General features: G+C 35.9%; 1 long non-coding RNA gene across 1 annotated transcript in view; it reads left to right on the top strand.

Annotated features, from left to right (window-relative positions):
• Positions 1-10,390, top strand: part of LOC125776593 (uncharacterized) — a 31,438-nt gene extending 21,048 nt beyond the window's left edge. Inside the window, exon 2 of the long non-coding RNA XR_007421847.1 lies at positions 3,295-10,390. This is a non-coding gene — a long non-coding RNA (uncharacterized LOC125776593). The remainder of the gene's footprint in view (positions 1-3,294) is intronic.
• Positions 10,391-21,276: the final 10,886 nt, after the last annotated feature.

Raw genomic sequence — 21,276 nt, 5'->3', positions numbered from 1 at the left:
GATTGTTGTGCATGTCGCAGTTCATTTGGAGAAGGCCAAAGGGTGTATTTCAACCCAGAGAATACAGTACTGCCAGCGGCCCCGCCTTCTAATAAGTATTCTCCTAAACCACTAAAGCTACAATTAGAGACATTACATTTTATCTCTTAGTTAATATGAGTCTAAAAATTGGACGATGGGCGTGGCAGCGCATTTTTAAAAATTCAAAACTATTTAAGTAGCCGAAATGTACATATAGGTGTTCATGAAGTTGTTTCTATTTTAATATACAAGTAAATATTATTTTGTAAATAAATATCTACATACATATCTACATAATATATTTCTAAATTCATATTTCCATTTTTTCTCAAAATATTTGCATTCCTCGCGCGAAAGCATTGACCTTTGAACAGGCAACAAAGCGTGAGAATAACTATCATAAACAATAAAATCTAGCATTAGTAACCAAATAGCGAATGTAATGTGCACATAAACATATTTCAAGTGTGCGAATATATGTACTCATATGTAACGATATGTAGAGCATATTCGTGTAGACAACTGTATGTATGTATGTAGGAAATGCGTTGCTGCAATTGAGAATGCAAACAGCTGAAAAAGCACGCACGCCAAAGTTGAATGAACGAAATATTTGCTTTGTAACATAATCGCGAGGGGAAGCCTTAATTAATATTATACATGTGTAAACAAAATTACATACATACATACATATATTTGCATTAATAATTATTTTTTAAACGTGTGAAAAATTTTCAAGCATTTGCTCACGAATATAGAACACCTACAAAAGTTCTAGAATATGCTATTTATGATTGAAAAACATTTATGATTTTTTGGCGTTTTAATAAAAAACATTTTTGATATGCAATCCAAAATGTTGACCATGACTAACTCTCCAATTGCATACATCATCTATCCATCACTTGGATGGCATCGCAAATCATTTTCCAAACACATATTGAGGACGAAATTCAAAATGGCAACGCGTCGGTCAATGCGAATGCGTCCTCGATACCCAGCTGAAGAGCTTTTTACCCTTTTATGCAATAAGAAATTTAGCTGTGAAGGGTATTATATTTTCGGTGCAGCAGAATGTAACATTTGTTTATATATATTGTACATATGTAGGTATGTATCTATATCGAATGTACATACTATATATTTGAGAATTTTCTCCGAAATGTTGTAGTTGATCCATCGAGTTTTCAAAACTTTAAATACATTTTCTTGAAATGCTGTTTCCAGTCATGTGGGGAAAACATCTCCGAAGCGGCTAAGCCATCGAACTGAAATTTTCACATAACCTTTTTAGATATACATACATATGTGTCAGTTATTGCGACGGAGAAGGATTTTTTGATAACAATTTCGACTTATCACTCACTCTAAAGAGTAAATTCTTTCGTAAAATACTGCTTTGTTTTTGAGAAGCTAGTTTTGACCTGACCTATGCACATCCATAGTAATAATAAATCCTTTAAATTTTTTGATTTTAAATAATTTTGAGCAAAAAAAAACTTCCTCGCAGGCAGACACATTTTTTCGCCGATAGTCCTGGAGATCGGCTAAGGAACAATGGAATTAACCATTTTTCAAAAATAAATCTCTGATTTGGCCTTGAAGGTCGAACAAACTGCGGAACAAAACAATATTCAAGCGCTGTACTACGTTTAATGCAAAATTATCGGTAAGATAATAGTATCTCAAGTCTAATAAAATCAAAAGACGAAACCCTATTAACAACAAGTATCGAACAGCTGAACGGTGCCAGAGAACACTAACAGAAATTCTCCACTCTTACAACAACGAAACACACGATAAAATTTTATTACAATCAAGTCAAGTACGTCCATCAAACAGCATCACCAGCCTTGGAGGAAGTCATTTCAACAATAACGTACTGAAAAACCAACAAGTCTCCAGGATACGACAGAATCCGTCAAAAGATTCCAAGTGTATTTATGATGTCTATGTTTAACACCTTGAGAAAAAAGTTAGCTGATGTATGGCACGACTTGGCTCATTTTTCGATATCTTAAATTGAAAGCGTACAAAATACAAGTTGTGCAAAAATTGAAGTCGCTCGACCTTCCCAAGCGATACCGGTCTTTTGAAAAGTTCCAAGAAGATGTGACGTTTTCGAGCCAAATTTTTTTGCGTAAAGAGACACATTTCTGGCTCAAGAGGTACATAAACAAACAAAATTACCTAATTGGGGACAAAGAGCAACCTGAAGAGATTCAATGGCTTCATCCAGAAAAAAAGGGTTTGTACGGTTTGTGGACCAGTTGAATCATCGGTCCATATTTCTTCAAAAATAAGAACGTAGCTGTCAATGATCGACTCCTGATGCCTGAAATTAAAGCTCGTGACTTCGGCGACATTTGGTTAAACAAGACGGCGTCACTGCCTATACATCCCATCAATCAAAGGATTTATTGAGAGAACACTTTGGTGTTCGGATAATTACGCGTTTTGGGCCGGTCAATTGGCCACGTTTTTTTCCTGTCAGGATATGTAAAATCGAATGTTTATGTGGACAATATCGCTTTGATTCAGTCCTTGAAGCAAGACATCATGCGTGACATTCACCAATTACCACTCAAATCGGTCGGGCCATCGAAAATTGGACTCAACGGTTGGACCACCTGAGACGTAGCCGCGGCTAACATTTGAACGAGATAACCTACAAAAAATAAATGGTAAAGAGTGATCTTTCGAATGTTGATAAATATTGCCCATAAAAATTGAAGTTTCCGTGTCTTTTCTTTAAAAAAGTGGAGAACCTCGAAATGGATCACTCTCTATTACAGTTCGCCTTTTTGACAGCTTTTACTTGAATTATGCCCAGTTTGGTTTGCCATTTGATAATGAACCGTTTATTTTAAAGCTTACTTTTGGTTGAAACAAAATTTTCGTATTTGGAGTGATGATAATTTAAAAGCCTCCCAAGAATGGCTTTTAGATTATACTTGTATTTTCAAACATGTCACAGTTTGGTCTGCTCTATGGGTGTGTTCTTCAACATGAAACTGGTCATAATGTTACAGTCAATGGGAAAGGCCTGATTTTAAATGGCACGGATTTGTCCCTGAATTGCCCGAAATCATTTTTAAAACTTAATGGCAAACCCTTATATTTTTAATACTAAAGCTGAATTCTGTTATTCTTTTTTAAATTAACATTAAATAGATTATTCTGTAATTAATACATAAGTCTTCACAAAATAATAATATTTTTCCAATATTTCCTACATTTATTTATTAGACTTGTTTTATTATATATTTACAGTTATGACGCAACAGCAATCAGTGAAATTAAATTAGAACCGAAGAGAAATTCATCAAAAATACAAAAGAGTAAGTGTAAAACTGTATATATGTATGTATGTATGGGAAGATGGCAATAATGGAGGCACAAAAATTAAACGAAATTGCCAAGGAAAGGCGTGAATGGAAAACCGAACTTGGTTGGAATATGAATGACGACAACAAAACTAAAGGAAATGTCGACGACGACGGCGCCGGCAGAAGGGTGGCGCTGCCGAGCGCCAACTGCGCGCCGAGAACAACAGAGATGTCAGCCAGCATGCAAAGGGATGGCGGAAGCAATTATTTAAACAGCCATGACACATAGAACACATGCGCTCACTTTCACTTGCGCTCTCGTGTGTGCGCGCTCTCACTCTCCTCGGTTAACTGCGTGCGCTACAAACACAAAGCAAATGCAATCACGCACACAACCACAGGATGCACTCATATGCAATATTTTTACATGTGTGAGTGTATGTGCGTGTATGTTTCGGCATTGCATTCGCCATGAACCGACAATTTGAAAGTGAATTGAGTGCAATGTGTGAGCCAGCGCGAGTGAGCGGGGTGGTTGCTGCACACTAGCGCGGCGGAATGCAAGAACAACAACAGCATACATTTACATGTATGGATGCACATTTAGTATATATAAATATATATGAATTGCTAGTATATAGCGCGCATATAAGCAGAATAATGTGTGCGTGTAGTTGAAAACAAATATGGCGGACATGCGCAATTGCATTCAACTTGAACTTGAAATTTCATTATTTGCCAGCGATTGCAGCTGCAGCCAGCCAATACAGCTGCAACAGCAACAGAAAACGAAAATGAAAACGAACCCGAAACAGACGTCCATGCAATCCCAACGTCCACACTACACTACACTCGGCCAAGGAGCCCATAGGAAACGGCTCCACATACATACATACATACATACCAAGCTATATATGGAAAACAGGAGCACAAGGACACAGGAGATTGCATAACATGACGCCAGTGTAACAGAATAGTCGAAATAGTGCGATTGCATCAGCAACTGCCGGAATACGCAGCTCCCGAACTGCTGCCAACAGCGGAACTTTCCACCCAGCAGGTATGTATTTATTTGGCAATTTATTTCGTGTGTGTTCAGGCGTAAAGTGTAAAGGTCAAAGGTTGAAATACGAAATACGAAATACGAAAGCGTTTGATGCAATTGCATTGTGTTCTTTACTCAATTTTGTGACGAAATGCCGATCGTAGCGTGCCGCGTACGCCATTGTTGGCCGTACTTGTAGTTTGTCAACGGCGAAAAAAGCTTTCAAAATGCGAAAACAACAAAACTACATAAAAATTTCACTTTTCAAAACTTTATTACAGCAGCGCACGAAGAGTATGGCACTAAGAAAACACAAAAGCAGGCGTAAGGAGAAGTGCAAGCAACGGCGAGTGCAGTGGGACATTGCTTATATATAACTTTGCGCTGAGCGTGAAAGCTCTCGCTTTTGTGTAAACCCACTGAAATGTTTTAAAAATACTTAAATATGTATACACAAATATATATAAATGTATATGCACGTCAATAAACAGTTGTGAGCGCCATAAATTTTGCCTACTCAAAAGCTTTCAATGCTTGAGCTTTTAGCCGGCATGTTTTCGCCGCTGTGCTTTTGCTCAAATTCCAGCTTTTATCCACTTTTGTCCGCTTTGACGTGGAAAACAACACTTTTCCCCCTTTTTCCCTGTGTGCGTGGGTGTGTGCGTGCATGTGGTAAGCGCCTATTTGTAGCCTACACTAAACTCCCATACACTTGGGCAGCATCAAAAGTGCGCCGACAAGCGCGCTTCCCACTTTGACGCTGCAAAACGACAGGGAATGCGCCCGATTTGTTCGACATTCGTCACATATGTTGATGTGCTCAACGCAGCTTGTGCCTGAAAAGTGTGAAAAAGTAAATATGAAATTTGAAGTTAATTAAAATTAGTTGAAAAGTTGCTTTGAAAAAGTTTTTAAAACCAAAGTAAATAAAATTATATATATGAATTATGGAGTATTTAATATCAAGCATATTTGACCTTTGCCCTTTACTATAACTGGAAGTGAACTTCATTTGCGGCTATTTGGTTTATGACGCGTGTGTCACAGCAGTGTTGAAAGGGAACGCTATTAATATAGAAGTATATTAATATAGAAATATACATATATGTACGTATCAGTTAATACATATGTACATATATGCGCGTGTGTATGTTTTCGATCCCTTACCACAAAAAAATGCGATTTTGTCGAAGCTCGTGTATTTGAATGAACAATAAATTTAGCAAAATTGATTAATTGCTAAAAATAAGTGTGTTGTTGTAAAACAAGAAAATGACTTTATTAAAAAAACCAAAAACGACGAGAGAAGCTGTCCATACGGTATGCTAAATCAAGTGACAGCTAAAATTGATTTCTACATTGTGTCTATGGTTAGAATAACGCTGACGTCGATGCAGCAACAACAAGTTGCTGTTATGTCATGTTTGTGTGTGGGTGTTGCTGCAGCAAGGACAATTTACTGATACGAAACGGAATACATATAGACAAAATTGTACTAAAAATTCACGGCAAAGTATTTCAGCTATATACAAAATATTTTTAAATTGATGGAAATACTTCCAGGAACAGAAATAAGCTACTCAGAGAAAACGAATACATGAGCGAGCAATAATAGAGTTTTTATTGGTAATAAGTAAAACGTGGTTCTTAAAAAAACAATTGAAGCATTTATAAACCGATTATGAAGTTAATCGATAACAACTTACATATAAGACTACCATTTAAAATCGATATACCTTAACTTTTTTGTAACAAATCCATAAAAAATGATATTAAAAACTCACGATATGCATAATAGGCGCTGAAATTAAATGACAATGGTATTTAAAAATTATTTAAAAATCAAACGGTACTTATGATAAACACTGTAGTATTCTCTAAGCAAGTGTGTGTAATCGATTACACTTTAGACCAGTGAAAAGTATTAAAAGAGTGTTAAAAATCGATTATTACATTAATCGATAACGGTTGGAAGGTAAAAGTGTTGCTGTAAATCGATATAAAAATCGTTTCAGAAATGATAGATACATAAAACTCGCGATATACATAATCGTTTCTGCAATTTATCGATAGCAACTAACTACAAAACGATTTATATCGATATACATACCATTTTTGAAACAATTCATAAATAAAATTCTCGATATACATAATCGTTTCTGAAATTTATCGATAGCAACTGTTTACAGAACTACCGATTAATACGATAAACGATTTAATAATAAAACAGCGCTTATGGAAAACACTGTAACGTTCTCTAAGCAACTCTGCACGCGATTATGAAATTTATCGATAATAAATGATACGCATTTTACGTCGATGGAAATCGATATGTATAAATGTTTTTATAAATAATCGATAACAAATGAAATGTAAAAATCTGAACATATCTACTTAATCGTTTTAGAAATTAATCGCTATCAAGCTTTGGATTTATACAAGTATAATCTTGAAGGCTGCTACCCAGGTTGGGAACCTCTTTTTATATTCTTTGCGAATACTCTTTTTTACATCCATTAGCTCATGCTCTGTTTCTCTTGATCTGTTCTTCATATATGTATGCATGAGAATTATTCTTTTACGCCTATTGACTTATGAAAAATAGATCAGTTCTTCATATACCTAAGTATGTGGAAGTGTATCAATCTTATTTGCCTGGAAGTCCAGTCCGTTAGCTTGAATGAAGAGATGCTTTTATTTATATAGACCAAAGACCTTAGCTTTATCGTGCCTATAAAGTATACATACATATATATTTGAACGTTGGTTCTTCCATATCGGATGTTTGAATTTTTTTTGGAATATTGAAAAAAAGAAAGATTCTCCATAATTTCTGAAAATATTCACCTCTATACTCAAAAATATATGTAGATCTTAAGGCTATACCTAAAAAGAAAGACTCGAGAAGACCTTTTATTTTATTGGAAATACTCTTAAAATTCTATATTGTTCCACATAGACTGCACTGTTGACGCAAAGAATAGAAAACACATATTTCATAATTGCGCGTAACCCTCTTAAATAACATAATCTGATCTGAGTCGTATTACATATGGGTATGTAAATTAAAAGCGTCTCTCCTCGCGTAATGTACCATAATTTACATTTCATTTGCGAAAAACGGAATAAACGCAGTGTGATAAATAATAATTTGCTCATAAAAAAATAGCGAATAACGGAAAACGAGTAGAAACTACGCTGGCACTATTTAAAATCACTCAATAAAGTCTCATTCAAATCGCATGCTCATTTGACATACTAAGCGTTTTAGGTGAACGAGCAAACGAAGCAGAATTCACTTCGAAATGAGCGCCGTGCCGAAAAAAGCTCGCTCAATCACTACAATTATAAGAAGCACAATTTCTTTCGGTTTTTGTCATGGCTAAAGCACACATGTGCATAAACACACCCACACATGCGCGTATACATAGATGATTAAAATACAACTGCAAGGGAAGTGACGACAAGCTAAACTTTCGCCTGAGTTGCTAGAAGGCACACCCACACACACACACACAAGTGGCTGAAGTACGTGCTTAAAGAAGCTCCACGCCTAAGGGAAAGTGTTGTGAAATGAAAAATACACCGAAAATGAAAAAAAAGAAATCAATTCAAAATGAATCTTATGCATCTACTGCCGGGATACACCCTGTGCTCGCTTCGTAAATGTTCGTAACCGAGTCAGTGAACACAGCTGGTGGTATCTCAGTGGTGGTTGCATGTGTGTCAACGGTGAGCGGCGGCAATGAATTATTAAAATATTTGTTTTTGTACACATATGTACATATGTATATGTATTTATATCAAGGGCAGCAGCAGCAACAACAACAGCACTACTCGCATAGCACATGCATATACATATACTGTGTGTATTTGTGTGCGTGTGCATCCTGCTGAGCTTTGGTGCACCTGCAGGTGAGTACCCGCCACGCATTTTCGCTTATCATTTTCGTATAAAGTAATTTTATTTTATTACACATAATTATTTTATATATTAAGTATAAACACATTAACATATTTTTCGAATATTCGTATAGCATAAGCTGCAGAAATTTTTGTTTTTGTTTTTGTCTAAATTTTAAGTATGTATTTTTCTTAGTACAACTACAATTAAATAGCTTTATGCGAAAAAAAATGTATTTCAAAAATATCAGGATTTAATAAAAAAAAAAACAGCTAGAAATAAATTAATTAAAAAAATACTAAACAAAATTTCTTTAAAAAATTAAAAAATAAATAAATTTTAATTAAAAAAAATTATTAATTAGTTTAATGCAAAAAATATTATTGGAAAAAAATGAATTATTAATAATAATTGAAAAAAATCTTTTAAAAAATTACGAAAAAATTTACTAAAAACAAAAGAAAATCAAATGAAGTTAAAACATTCTAAAGTTTCTAATTTTTTTAATTTTAAAATACTAAAAAAAAAACAAAAAAAAGAATCAATTAAAAGAATTAAAAAAATTAAACAAAAATTAGAATTTTAGAATTTTTTTAACATTATTTAATTTTTTTCAGCATTTTTTTGTAACTTTTAAAATGTTATTAAAAAAAATTTAGAAATTCTTTTTTTTTTAACTTTAAAATAATCTTTTTTTTTAATGAAAAAAACAAAAGTCGAAAAATTCAATTAGTGAATTTAAAAAATGCATATTTTCAACATTACTTGTACTTGTTCGATATATTTTTCAGTTTCGTTCGATTCATAGCGTTTCAGCGTGTTGCATTTAACTGCTACTGCAACTAAGAAAAATTAAAAAATAATTTAAAAATTGTTCAAATCAACTTAATTTTTATACATATTTATTGTTGAAGTACGAAATTAATTCATTAACAATTAGCGCCTAAGTTCACACGCCGCCTACAACATTGGAAAATTGCTCTTGTACTCATTACCGTACTCGACTCGAAGATCATTCATCATTCACTTGTAGGTACGAGTAGACCCCGATGCATGTGCGCTGCTTTGTGTACCATATGTCTGTGTGTGTTTAGTAGATGCGACATCTAAGCACTTATGTAATTGTCAATGCCATTTAGTTGGATTCAATTCGTTTCACTTCGATTCGATTCAATTAATGAAATTAAATTGGCGTTTATTTGACATGCCCGCAGCGCTTAAATAGAATGTTCTCTTCGGAACTCTCATTGTAATATACATATACGTATATCTGTGTGTACTTTTGGTTTGGTTAGTGGCATATGGAACATAGAAATTATTAGCCATATATGTAGGTGAGTGAAAATTGTGGTTTGAAAAGAAAAAGAAAGCAGTTACTGAAATCGAAAGAAAGTCTTTTCTAATGCTTAAAACGCTTTTTGAAATATTTTCTGCTCAGTTTCAGTCTAAAGAGTTAGTTCTAGCATTGACATTCAGATCGTAAATGTACTTCGAAAATTTTTATAGCCTACTTTATAGATTATTTTTTCTTGGCTAATTCAAAATTTCTATTTTTTCGCTTCACTTTGCTGACTTGTCGTCGGAAGCGTTTCGCATTAATGGTTTTACCCTTTTTAAGACAGATAACTCATAATACAACACGCTTTTTAGAACCCACCAAATACAGCTGATCATTATCTTGGTGTCATGCATACTCACCTTCGTCGTTAACATGACTGGTTGGTTAGGCTTCGCCTACAACTTTTTACCTCGAGGATTGTTTTTGGTATAAACTTCTTTAAAATGCAAATAATAATGGCAGAATTCTTACCTACCCTTATTCTCTTTACCTGTTATGAGCTCCAGATAGAGCTGGTAAGCAAAGAATCTTTTTATTGTTACGATTGATATGTCTTATTTTATAATACAATATTATCTGTTCATACATTCAAATCTGCTGAATTCAGTGGTTGATCGATGGTATTCATTGCTTTTTCGGCTTTAATTTCGGTCTCATCGTGGCTCGGTCCTATATTTATTGACCGTCCGTCCCTCCAGAACAAATTCCTGATGCATCTAACCACGAATATAAACAAAAAAAAAAAAAACAAAGAGCATCATCTTGATTTGCTTGTGTGGCTTTGGGGTGATTTTTTTTTTTGGTTTCGACTCGTCTTTTCACTCCATTCCAATTATCGACTTCTTCGCATGTCAAACTCATAAACCCGGCAGTTAAAGTGCTCTCCATGAATATGGGATCGGAATTCGCAGTATCAATCATGTCCATACAAACCATATGTGCGGTACTCTTTTTGAAAAAAAAAAAAAATTCAGTCTTAACGAGACTAGTCGAGCAGGTCGAGTGTCTCATACTCAAATTTCCACCAAAATCATTCGAACGGGCTCGCGAGAGATTTCGAGTTATCTTGCTATCTCCCTAACACTTATTTGACGATTTTCCATATGCTTTATATTTTTAATATTTTCATCAGTTGAAGAGGTCGAAGGTCGTCCAGAAAGAGGCATGTCTTCAACGATCTCCCAAATGTTTTTTGAAGACTTCATACCCCTCGTGGGCTTCTGTTTTTGATAAAACTGAAACACCGTAAGTCGTTTCCAACATTCATAACGATTCCGCACACGAAATTTGGTTAGAAATACAAAATTTGCGACAAATTCCTTGTTCGATATTTTTATCCATTGTAAAAAAACTCCCATCTACTGAGGTGTACCGACTTAAGCGACTGCTGTAAACAAACTGATTGGCAAATCGCGCTCATATTTGGCATAATAATTAAGCACTGTCATACCAACTTAGCAAAGTACAGTTTTTTGAAATACCATTTACCCGAAGAATTTAATTACAATTTTCGTGTGTTTTTTGTCACAATGTATATTAGTTTAGTTCATATTTTTTGCTAGCTGTAGTCTAATGGTATGCTACTTGAAGTTAAAAAGGAAGTGTAAAAGCCTTGAGGGTTTCACTAAACATACATACAATTTCACTAAACATACATACATATAGTATATGTAAATATTTGAAAGCTGCGCATTCTTAAGTCCACCATAAATTGCTCTGACCTTAAGGCAATGAAACAAGTTACTTTTAAGTTCATAAAATAACATAAAAATTGGCGCCATACCCATTATTTAATAATTGCATATATATATAATAAATTTAGTACACTTATTACTTTACTTATAACGGTCTAAATAACTGAACTCGTCCAAATTGCGTTTTCCACGCCAGCATGCAACATTTAACGCTGCAGCGATTAACGCGCTCCAAAAGCAAAATTCCACTTGTTCATAAACTAAACAATTTAAAACCATGTAAATGCATTAAAATGCACAAACACATGCCATTATATGTATATACTTATGTATGTATGTACAACACATTTAATGTGTGTCGAACAAATACTTTACAGCTGATACTAAAACGCTTTGCAATTAAGTGTGCTGAGGAAAGAAGACCGGAACAAAGTAAAAGAGCACAAGTAAGGTTGGACTAAGTGCGCGCGAAAGACAATTATATAAATTCTATACTATCATATAAGAAATTTTTGTGAAATTATTTAAAATTTCCGGTTTTTTTTTGAAATTTTAAGTACAAATATTCATATAAAGACTCATCCATTTCAAAGTTCCCTAATTTTTAAGAAAAACATAGAAAATTCAAATTTAATGGAGCATGTTTATTATCATTCGAAAGAACATTCTTTAGCATTTATTTTTTAAAGATTATCTCTTTCAAATGTTGACCGCGGCTACGTCTCAGAAGGCCCATACGTTAAGTCCAATTTTGGCTGACTCATTCGAGCATTTCGACTGGTAACTGGCGAATGACACGCTTGATGTTTTGCTCCAAGCCCTGAATCGAAGCAGGATTGCTCGCATAGACTTTAGACTTAACATATTTCTACAGGAAAATGTCTAGCGGTGTGATATTACACGTTCTTGGTGGCCAATCGACCGGCTCAAAACATGACATTATCTGCTCACCGAAGTGCTGTCTTAATAACTCCACTGACTGATGCAAAATGTGGGAAGTGGCGTTGACTTGTCGAAACCAACTGTCGCCGACATCACGAGCTTCGGTTTTAGGCACCAAATGATCGGTTATCAAGACGTGATAACACTCATCATTCATGGTTTCTCCGGCGAAATATTTGGTTTCGAAGTAGTAATTATCAAAAATGAAAAGCTTCTTCTACTCTTCCTCTTATTTCAATTTATTTTTCACTCAACTTTTATTGCAGATGCTATATGCAATCATAGTCGGTATTTCGAAATTGCATTTTCATATTGATTTTTTCAATAAGCGCAATTTTAAACGCTAACTTCGAAAAAAAATTTATAAAGCCAAAAATAGCTATTCAAGCTTTACTGCCTGAGTTCCAAGGGTTCTGGTTTTTGTTAGAGCTGGGCATTCAGAAAGCAAGTGGAAAACGGGTTCTTTATTATCTTTTAGCTTGCAAAAGTGTGCTGTTATAGTAGCTGTAAGTCTGTAAATATTTTGCCTAGACCTATGTATGTAAGAAGTTCTTAATTCTAGTCTTATCATACTTGGACCATATCTACTTCGTTATCTTGGAGTTGGTTATTGATTTCCAACTGCTCTGTCGTATTTGTTATAAAGCACGCTTTTGGTGGTTCTCAGCAGGCATGGTGTTAATTCCGCTTCGCTTTCGTTTGGCTTTGCCAACACGTCTGCTTTTTTGTTCCCGAAAATGCACATGTGGCCGGGAACGCGTGTCAGGGTCGAGTTTAGTAGGGCCGACAGTGGACTTAAAGCGTCCGTGCATAATTTTGCTAAAGAGTCTTGTAGGCATAATTTAAATTTTCTTCCTCTTCTTTTTCTTCTAACTCAAAATATCTATAAATAATACTTCGGTTCAATTTTATATTTATTCATTGTATGCCTCAACTGAGTAATAATTTTCTGGTTACACCAACTGATTCTGGGGTATAAAAACTACAAATTAATCAGAGCTGAGCATTTCTTAGTAGAAAACAGAAAATAAATGCAGAAAGAAATATAAATATTTATATTTGCTTAAATAGCTAAAAATACATACAATGTATATGTAAAAGATTAAGAAAATTTTAAATTATATATACTTATATGTTCATATGTATGCCTAAGTACACTTGTTACAACACTTTTGACATGCTTTTGCCATCCGCTAGCAATAATTGCTTTTTCAATCGCAAACACACACAACTGACAAGTACTCTTAGTATCTACGAGCTAAATTTGAACACATGCACTACCGTTACAAATATATACATATAGATATGCAGTTATTTAAATAAACTCTTGTTGGCAACGCTAAATCGTATTTCAGTTGTGTGTATTCAGTATTTATTGGCTCTGCGTCAATTTCGTCCAATCATTCGATTGCAGCTTCCAATTGACATTGTCACACGACCGCTCATTGAACTCCCCCGCCACCCCTTGACCGCTCTAAGTGCAATGAAAATGCACCCTCGCTTGCTGTTGACATTATCTGTCAGCGTTGTCAGTTTGACATTAACTTGTTCCCACATTTCCACTGCCTTTGAGTGCGTGTCGCGTTTCAATAATCTTTCATATAAATACACATGTATATGTACTGATTAAGTCACGTTCTTTTTATAATATACCCTACATTAGTTAAGCAACTTCAGTTTATAATCTAATATTAATCCGAATTCATCCATCTCTAATATAGACTTACTAAGTCTTGACCTTTGCCGTCATAAATCATTTTTCTTCTGCTGGCAAAACTAGTCTAAAACTTACCGATCAAAGCGATCTTAGTGAAAAAAGTGGAAAAAAAATCCGACGGATAAAATCCGATCCAATTCCGGTAACACAGAACCGACTGTCGTGGAAATTGTTCTGACAACATTTGTTCGTGAGAAGCTTGAAGACGAAAAACTCGAGTTGCGCAGCTTCGTTCTGGATACTGTAGCAAGTTGAACTCCTACTTATCCAGAAGCGAGCCCGCCATATCAAATATACTTCCAGCATGCAACGAGTTCCCGCCAGACTTTAACCACCTCTTTGCATGCCCAGCTAACCCTATGTATCTGATCTGATATCTCTATGGTCCGACATCGTTGAAACAGCACGTTTGCTAGACCTATCGTCGCATGGCCTCAATGACAATTTAGCTGAGTCTTGCCATCCTAACAGGGACTAAATAACTGTCCCAAAAAAAGCAACAACAACTTCTTTTGCCGACTTCCTTATTTAACCAACCGTATATCAAAACATCACACAATAATTTCACAAAAGATTACATTTCGAGCTTGAAATTGATCGGTCAATACTACTAGTGGAAGATTTCAGATCGATATTTCAAAAACTCTGGAACTAGTTCACATATGTACAGACAGACATCATGTATGTATATACTATATTTGGTATATTTTTTAAGACCTCTGTCGCTTCTTTTAACTTTCCAAATGCAATATCAGAACCAATTCTATCCAATACAGGAACCTATAGGTTTCTTTTCGACTTCTGAAACCAGCTGGTTTCGAATTTTGAGTGTCTATCATACAAAGATCTATAAATTTGTTTCGTATCATGTAAAAATTCTGGTATACGATTATTTAGTGAGACATATATTTTTAGAATCATTTCAGAATTATACTAGATCGACATAGTTGTTGTACACACTCCTGACTTTTTAGTAATGCTTAGAAGAATTGAGACTTATCTCAGTTTTACTTAAGGAGGTATTCTAGTCTAGAAATGCTATTTAACGACATTTTTTAAAGTCCAATAAAAAAAAAACTAAGAACATTTTTACTATCCAATTTTTTATCAGATATTTATTGATATTTTAAGAATACAAAAAAAAAATAAAAATAAAAATTTTGTGGTAATTTGATTAATTGCGGCGTGGTGGCGTGGCGGGGGTTGAAAATAAGGGTGCGCCCTTCCTGACACGATTCCAACACTTTGGGTGATCAGAAAAAAAAAGAAAAAAAACATTTTTTAATCAGTACAAATGCCGCTATCGTCTGAATTAGGATAAATAAAAAAAATAAGAATTGAGACTTATTCAGTTTTAAAGGAGCGTATTCTAGTCTTGAAATGCTATTTTGCCCGTTTTTTCGCAAAGATCAAAATTTTTTATCAGAAATATTGATATTTTAAAATACAAAAAAAATAAAAATAAAAATTTTGTGATAAGTTAATCGGCGTTCATTAGAACTCCTGACACGATTCCAACATGATCAGAAGAAAAAAAACATTTTTTAATCAGTACAAATGCCGCTATCGTCTGAATTAGGATAAATAAAAATAAAAAATTTTTCAGTAAATGGCGACTGTTTGAATTTTTTGCCCGTTTTTTTCGCAAAGATCATTAAAATAGTAAAATCAAAATTTCAAGTTAATCGGTTCATTAGAACTTGAGAAATCATGTCAGAAGTGTTGAAAATAGTAGTTTCGAGTAAAACGCGATTAAAGTTTTACGTTATACGATATTCGCTTAACCGTTGTACGATATTCGCTCACTAAAATGGCTATAACTTTGAAAATAATTTGAGTTTTGAAAAATCCTTTTAGGGAGATATTTTTGAATATCAAAACTATCGAAATATGAAAAAAAATTTCGATTTTTTTCAAACTAGACTAGAATACCCCCTTAATATAACTACGCCTCTACAGCAACCCTCATAAACTGTAATATAGTACGTATAATGTCTTTTACTAAGGATTAAAAAATATGTCGTCGACTAGGTTTATAAAGATGTTTCCATATATCCTAGCCGAAACTTGCCGGAAGTAAGTGCGATTTAATCAATAATAAAAGAGAAATTATATTTAAATTAAACATTGCCACTTGCTGAAAAATCTAATTCTCAATATTATCTTTTTACCAAAACATCTTTGTAAACATTCGCTGTCTATTAATCGAAAATAAATCAACTCAAGGGGTCAAGGATGCCACTACAGCTAGTGATTGCTTATGTAATAAATACTTTCGGCTTATCGGCGTTGTTTTGTCACCACTGCGGGCCATTTCACCTTCAGCCACTTTTGGCAAACACACGAAACTTTTGGCAAACTCTGCACCAAATACAAACTACTCACATAGGAATATAAATACATATGTATATAGCACATACATTCTAAGCAAACTAGCAAACTGGGTGTCTTCATTTGGTGTTTGTGTTTGTATTTTTATGCTGACCTTCATAGATCCTTAATGCACGAAACTAAAAGTAAATGTCCTACTTAGTTTAATTCTAAAAAAAGTTCGAAGGTCGTTTAAGCGAAAATACACTTTTCAAAGCAGGCAAGTTGCATACAATTGAAGTGCATACAAATAAAATAAAACAAGTAAGGAAAATCTGAATTTAGGTGCAACTGAACATTTTGAACTCAACTTGAAAGATTCAAATACCTTGAGGTGCAAAACGTCTACCAGATGATCATTGAGATAACTTACATATAGGCCGACATGTGCGGTATAAAATGTCCTGGAAGTTTGAAAATCCTTATTTTATATATATATATGGCAGCTAAGAAAAGTATTGACACGATTCAGCTCATTTTTGACACAGAACATGCCATTGCCAGTAACCGATATTTGTGTTATAAAGTCAACTATAGGTACTTGGGTTCAAATATTCGGTATCTAGGATGTTCAACAGTTTTGTTGGATTTGGACAGTTTATGTCCTTTGTCCTTTGCCCAATATTTCTTTACAGCGTAGACTTTTATGAGCTTGATATATGTATATAAAGAAACTAAAACATTAGAATATTTCATTCGGAACTGACTTGATTGCGAGGCATATCCATATGACAAGATTGGACTTTACCTATCTAGAAAAATTGCAATTAGAAAACAACATTTTATAATTTTAGACATTGAGAAGAGACTAAATATTCTAATCAAACAAATTCCACAACCTACACATCCATATGTCTATCTAAAATATTGTTAATATAAAAAATATGGCAATATTTGGCAGGTTTTAGACTAGAACCTCGTTAAAGCCTGCCATAGTCAGAACACAATTTAATTGCTTCCAAAGTTCTATTGCAAGTCCAACTATTGAAGAGTTACAAGCCTAAACTAGCCCTATAACGGAACTATACGATTGCTAACTATGAACGCAATACCCACATAACCACTGGTAATTTATATTGGCTATTATAAGCAATTTTTATTGCCAGATAATAAAATATCTTTGAAAAAAGTTTGAAGTGAGCTTTATTGACTTCATAAAATCGTTCGTAAAAGGCGTTTAAAAAAATGGAAAAATAGGTCACGGAAAAAACCTTTAAAAACAGATTTTATGCTCAGCAATATTGAAAAAGAAAAATGTTCTGATCATTACTACATATCTTAAGAAATCTCAGTGGCGGATCTACGGGGGGTTGGGGGGTCTGAAGTTCGCTGCTTCCACATCTTAATCGTCATTCGTAAAATTTTTTTGTGGAACGTCTCGAAAAGAAAGAAAATTCTGCATTCACTACTGAATAACATGCTATAGTCATCGTTAATATTAGCACACCTACAGCCAACAGGATAAAAAATGTGGTCTATAGAGACATTAGTCCAAACTGCAAAGTCTGCCACAACTGGGGCGAAATATTATTGCCTAATTTGTTATCTGCTTTCAACTTAAAGTCTTTGAAATTGTCTACCAAAGTTGCAAGCGAATATCTTATTATATAAACTGAGTCAACTGAACTTTTTTTTTGACTACTGTCAATGTTATACTTCTAAACATCAAACTACTGAGACTAACCTCCTCTCGAACTCATTCCTCACAGTTGCGTATATGAGCACCTAGGTCGCTTATATCTAATAATCGAGTACAACACATAAATCACAATTCATTATTTTACCATTAAAATTGTTTGCTGTTACTTAACCTCCAAACCTTCATTTATATTTGATCGATTAAGCAGAACCTTCAATCATTCGATGCTTCAACGTTCAGCAACTATTAAAATGCATGAAATGCATTGTGTATTTTTTTGCATTATTTTCAATTATCTCACGAACTGCCGAGTGCCCTAAAAATTATTGACATTCCTCATATCTGCGCGCAGCGAAAAGTTGTGCATAGAGTGACATTGAGCGGCAAGGCTTCATGGGTGAAGGTTGCATTTTAGTTGTTGTAAGCTGCTGCTTAAGCTGCCACTGCTGCCAGCTGCTACCTCCCCTACCACCCCACTCTCCTCTGCACTGTGCAACACATTCATTTCATGCAGCTTTTGGCCGAGTTTGCCATGTTGACAAGTCGATGCGTGGGCTCCGACGGGTATACTATATACTCCAAGGCATACATACATAAGGGAGAAAAGGGTCAAAGCTGCAAAGGGTTGTCAACGAAATGCGTTGCCGCTCAGCTCGTATAATGGGTGCTGCTAGTATTGATTATGTGCAGCTCGGCAAATGATCATTATACAATGTAGATTTTCTGCTTTTCACAATCGATATGCTCACATAATTATTTACGAGCACAAGTTCGACGATTATTGTGAAAATGTGCCACGTTGGTCTTCAATACGAAACGCTTACTGTGACACTCACATGCATAGCTTGCGTTCCTTTCTCACATTCTTCTTCTTTTTTATTTGCCTAATGAACTCTCTCCCACACTCTCCTTTTCTCTCTGCCACGGTCGGTAGAAACTATTGCATCACCTTGAATAAAATTCTACACCGAAATTGTGCATTTTTGTTGCTTCCGAGTGGCTGCGAACGCGACACACGAGTTGCAATGAGCGCCTGACAAAAGGCGAGAGCGCAATGCAAACTGCAATTATGAGCATTTATATAAAATATATGGCAATAATGACAGTGACTAGCGCAGCATTAGATGAAACTTTAGTGCTGTGCTTTAATTTACAAAAAAAAAATTAAAACTGAAAAAGAGCGCGTCTTAGCATGTAAAAATAGAGCTTTATTTTGAGCGCATACATATACACTCACATATTGCTTTATTGGAAAAATACTTCCTGCTCTGCTAATGAAACAAAAATAATAATAACAAAAAGCAACAACTGTCTCTTGTCATCAACGTTTAAAACAGCTGATGAGTCGCGCTGCAACTGCACTGAGAGCGGCGCCCGTCAACTACATACCTATACACGAGTGCAGAGCGCACACAAGCATATACACAACTAGCAGTTTCACTTGCTGTGGAAAGCTCGCTGAAAGCTCTAGTCTTCACTTTCAGCTAACGAATTTACTTGAGCGACGAAGGTGTGAGAGCACGCGGTGCCGGAGCGCATACAAGTGAGCTTTTACCAACAGCAACTAGTGGGCTGCAGCGCGCTCACCGAACACACGCTCGCCTACTTAGTCGCTGCAGCCCAAGTTGGACGGTGGCCTTTGCTGTTTAAAGTTTTGAGTCGCGCAACGTTAGTGGTCGAGAGTGGTGGCAAGCTGAAGCGCTGCTACAGTTACGTGTTTGTAATTTTGACGTAAGAAAAGTGTAGCAAGAACAACAACAATAGTAATAACAACGACAGTGCTTCAATATTAGACGCTGTGGCACATCGTGTAGCTTGCTGCTCGCGCTTAAAGCTTGTGTTAGTGCAAACGCTCAAATTTTCATTGGCTTTTGTTGCGCCTGCAATGGCGCTGTGGCGTGTTGCAAGCGCTCTAGCTTGCAGCTTGCAGAGTGCAACCTGCCATAACGCGCTTATATAGTATATTTCACCTTAGACGTCTTTGGCGCTGGCGCAGTCCGGCACTGAGCCAACACAACAACACTATAGAGAGCGCTAACCAAAACAACAACAACGGTATTTTTATGATGCCACTGCAATGAAAGCAACGCCATTGCTGCGCCGCACCGCCATTGCCACATTGTGACACCGTTGTCACATTTCGTACAAATTGCATGCCTGTGTAGTTGTGCTGTTGCTGTTGTTGTTGTTGTTCCGTTTTTGCTTTTCCTCGTGGCGCACTCGTTTGTCGCGGTCGTCTGTACGTACGTACGTACGCTTGTGGCCTTCGTGCGTCGCCTGCCAGCAGGCGAAGAGACGACCGCGCTCGCTGGCCATCAGCAGTCATTGACGAATAAGTGGTCAGCTGGGTGGTTGTGGCCCCTTTGTGACAGTAGTTTGGCGTGTGTTTGCGCCCATTCATTTACAAGCAGCACAGCGAACGCGTTTCAGTGTCCACAGTGTCCATTTGTAAGCAGTTACTTTTGTGTATTGTATGTTTGGCTGTGCGAACATACGCAAGGTGGTCGTGTAAAAACAAAAACGAACGCATTAACATGACAGTGAAGGTCAACAATGTACGTAAAGCGACGCGTTGCGGACAGCGCTGCGCTTTCGGCCAAGGCAATATTGCAAGCGCTGTAACACAAAAACAACAAAAAAACAATAGCAAGCAGTACATGAGTGTCCTTAAAGCTGGATAATAACTAAACCAACGCTGTAACATAAAATAATATAATGAAAAAAAATCGTGTCGCGTCGCGTCGCGTGCTCGTTAGAGACTGCTCAAAACCCCGAAAATAAAAATATCGGCTAAATTTGTACGTTTTACCAAAAAGGCTACAGTGAATTGCAGCGTTCTGCTGCTTTTTCACTTGCCGTGTTTTGTTGTTGTTGTGCCACACGCACACGAACGCCGTCGCGTACCAAGAAAAGTTTAGCGAAAGCCAACGACAGCAACAACGCGTTGGAGGCGACGGCGGCGGCGACGGGCAACCACGAAGCAGTGAAGAAGCAGCCATGGCCGTTGAAGCAATTCGAAAAGCGGACAGCGCGCGCAAGAAAGCAGAAAGCAGCAGCGGCGGCAGCTGTAGCGGCACGCGATTGCACTTTCCTCGAATCAGTCGATTGTCAGTGTTGATTTATACGCCGACTCAACAGCAGCAAGCGCAGCACCAGCACCCGTCGAAGACAGTACCAGTGACAGGGCCAGCATATAAGCAGGCATTTAAGCAAAGAGTCAATGCTAAAAAAATTCGAAAATCATCATAAGCGTGTAGCAACATTTAGCCCTTGCGG

Source organism: Bactrocera dorsalis, chromosome 2 (assembly GCF_023373825.1).
Source record: "Bactrocera dorsalis isolate Fly_Bdor chromosome 2, ASM2337382v1, whole genome shotgun sequence".
NCBI lineage: Eukaryota > Metazoa > Arthropoda > Insecta > Diptera > Tephritidae > Bactrocera > Bactrocera dorsalis.
The sequence above is the reverse complement of the archived record's forward strand: the minus strand, read 5'-3'. Positions and strand labels throughout refer to the sequence as shown.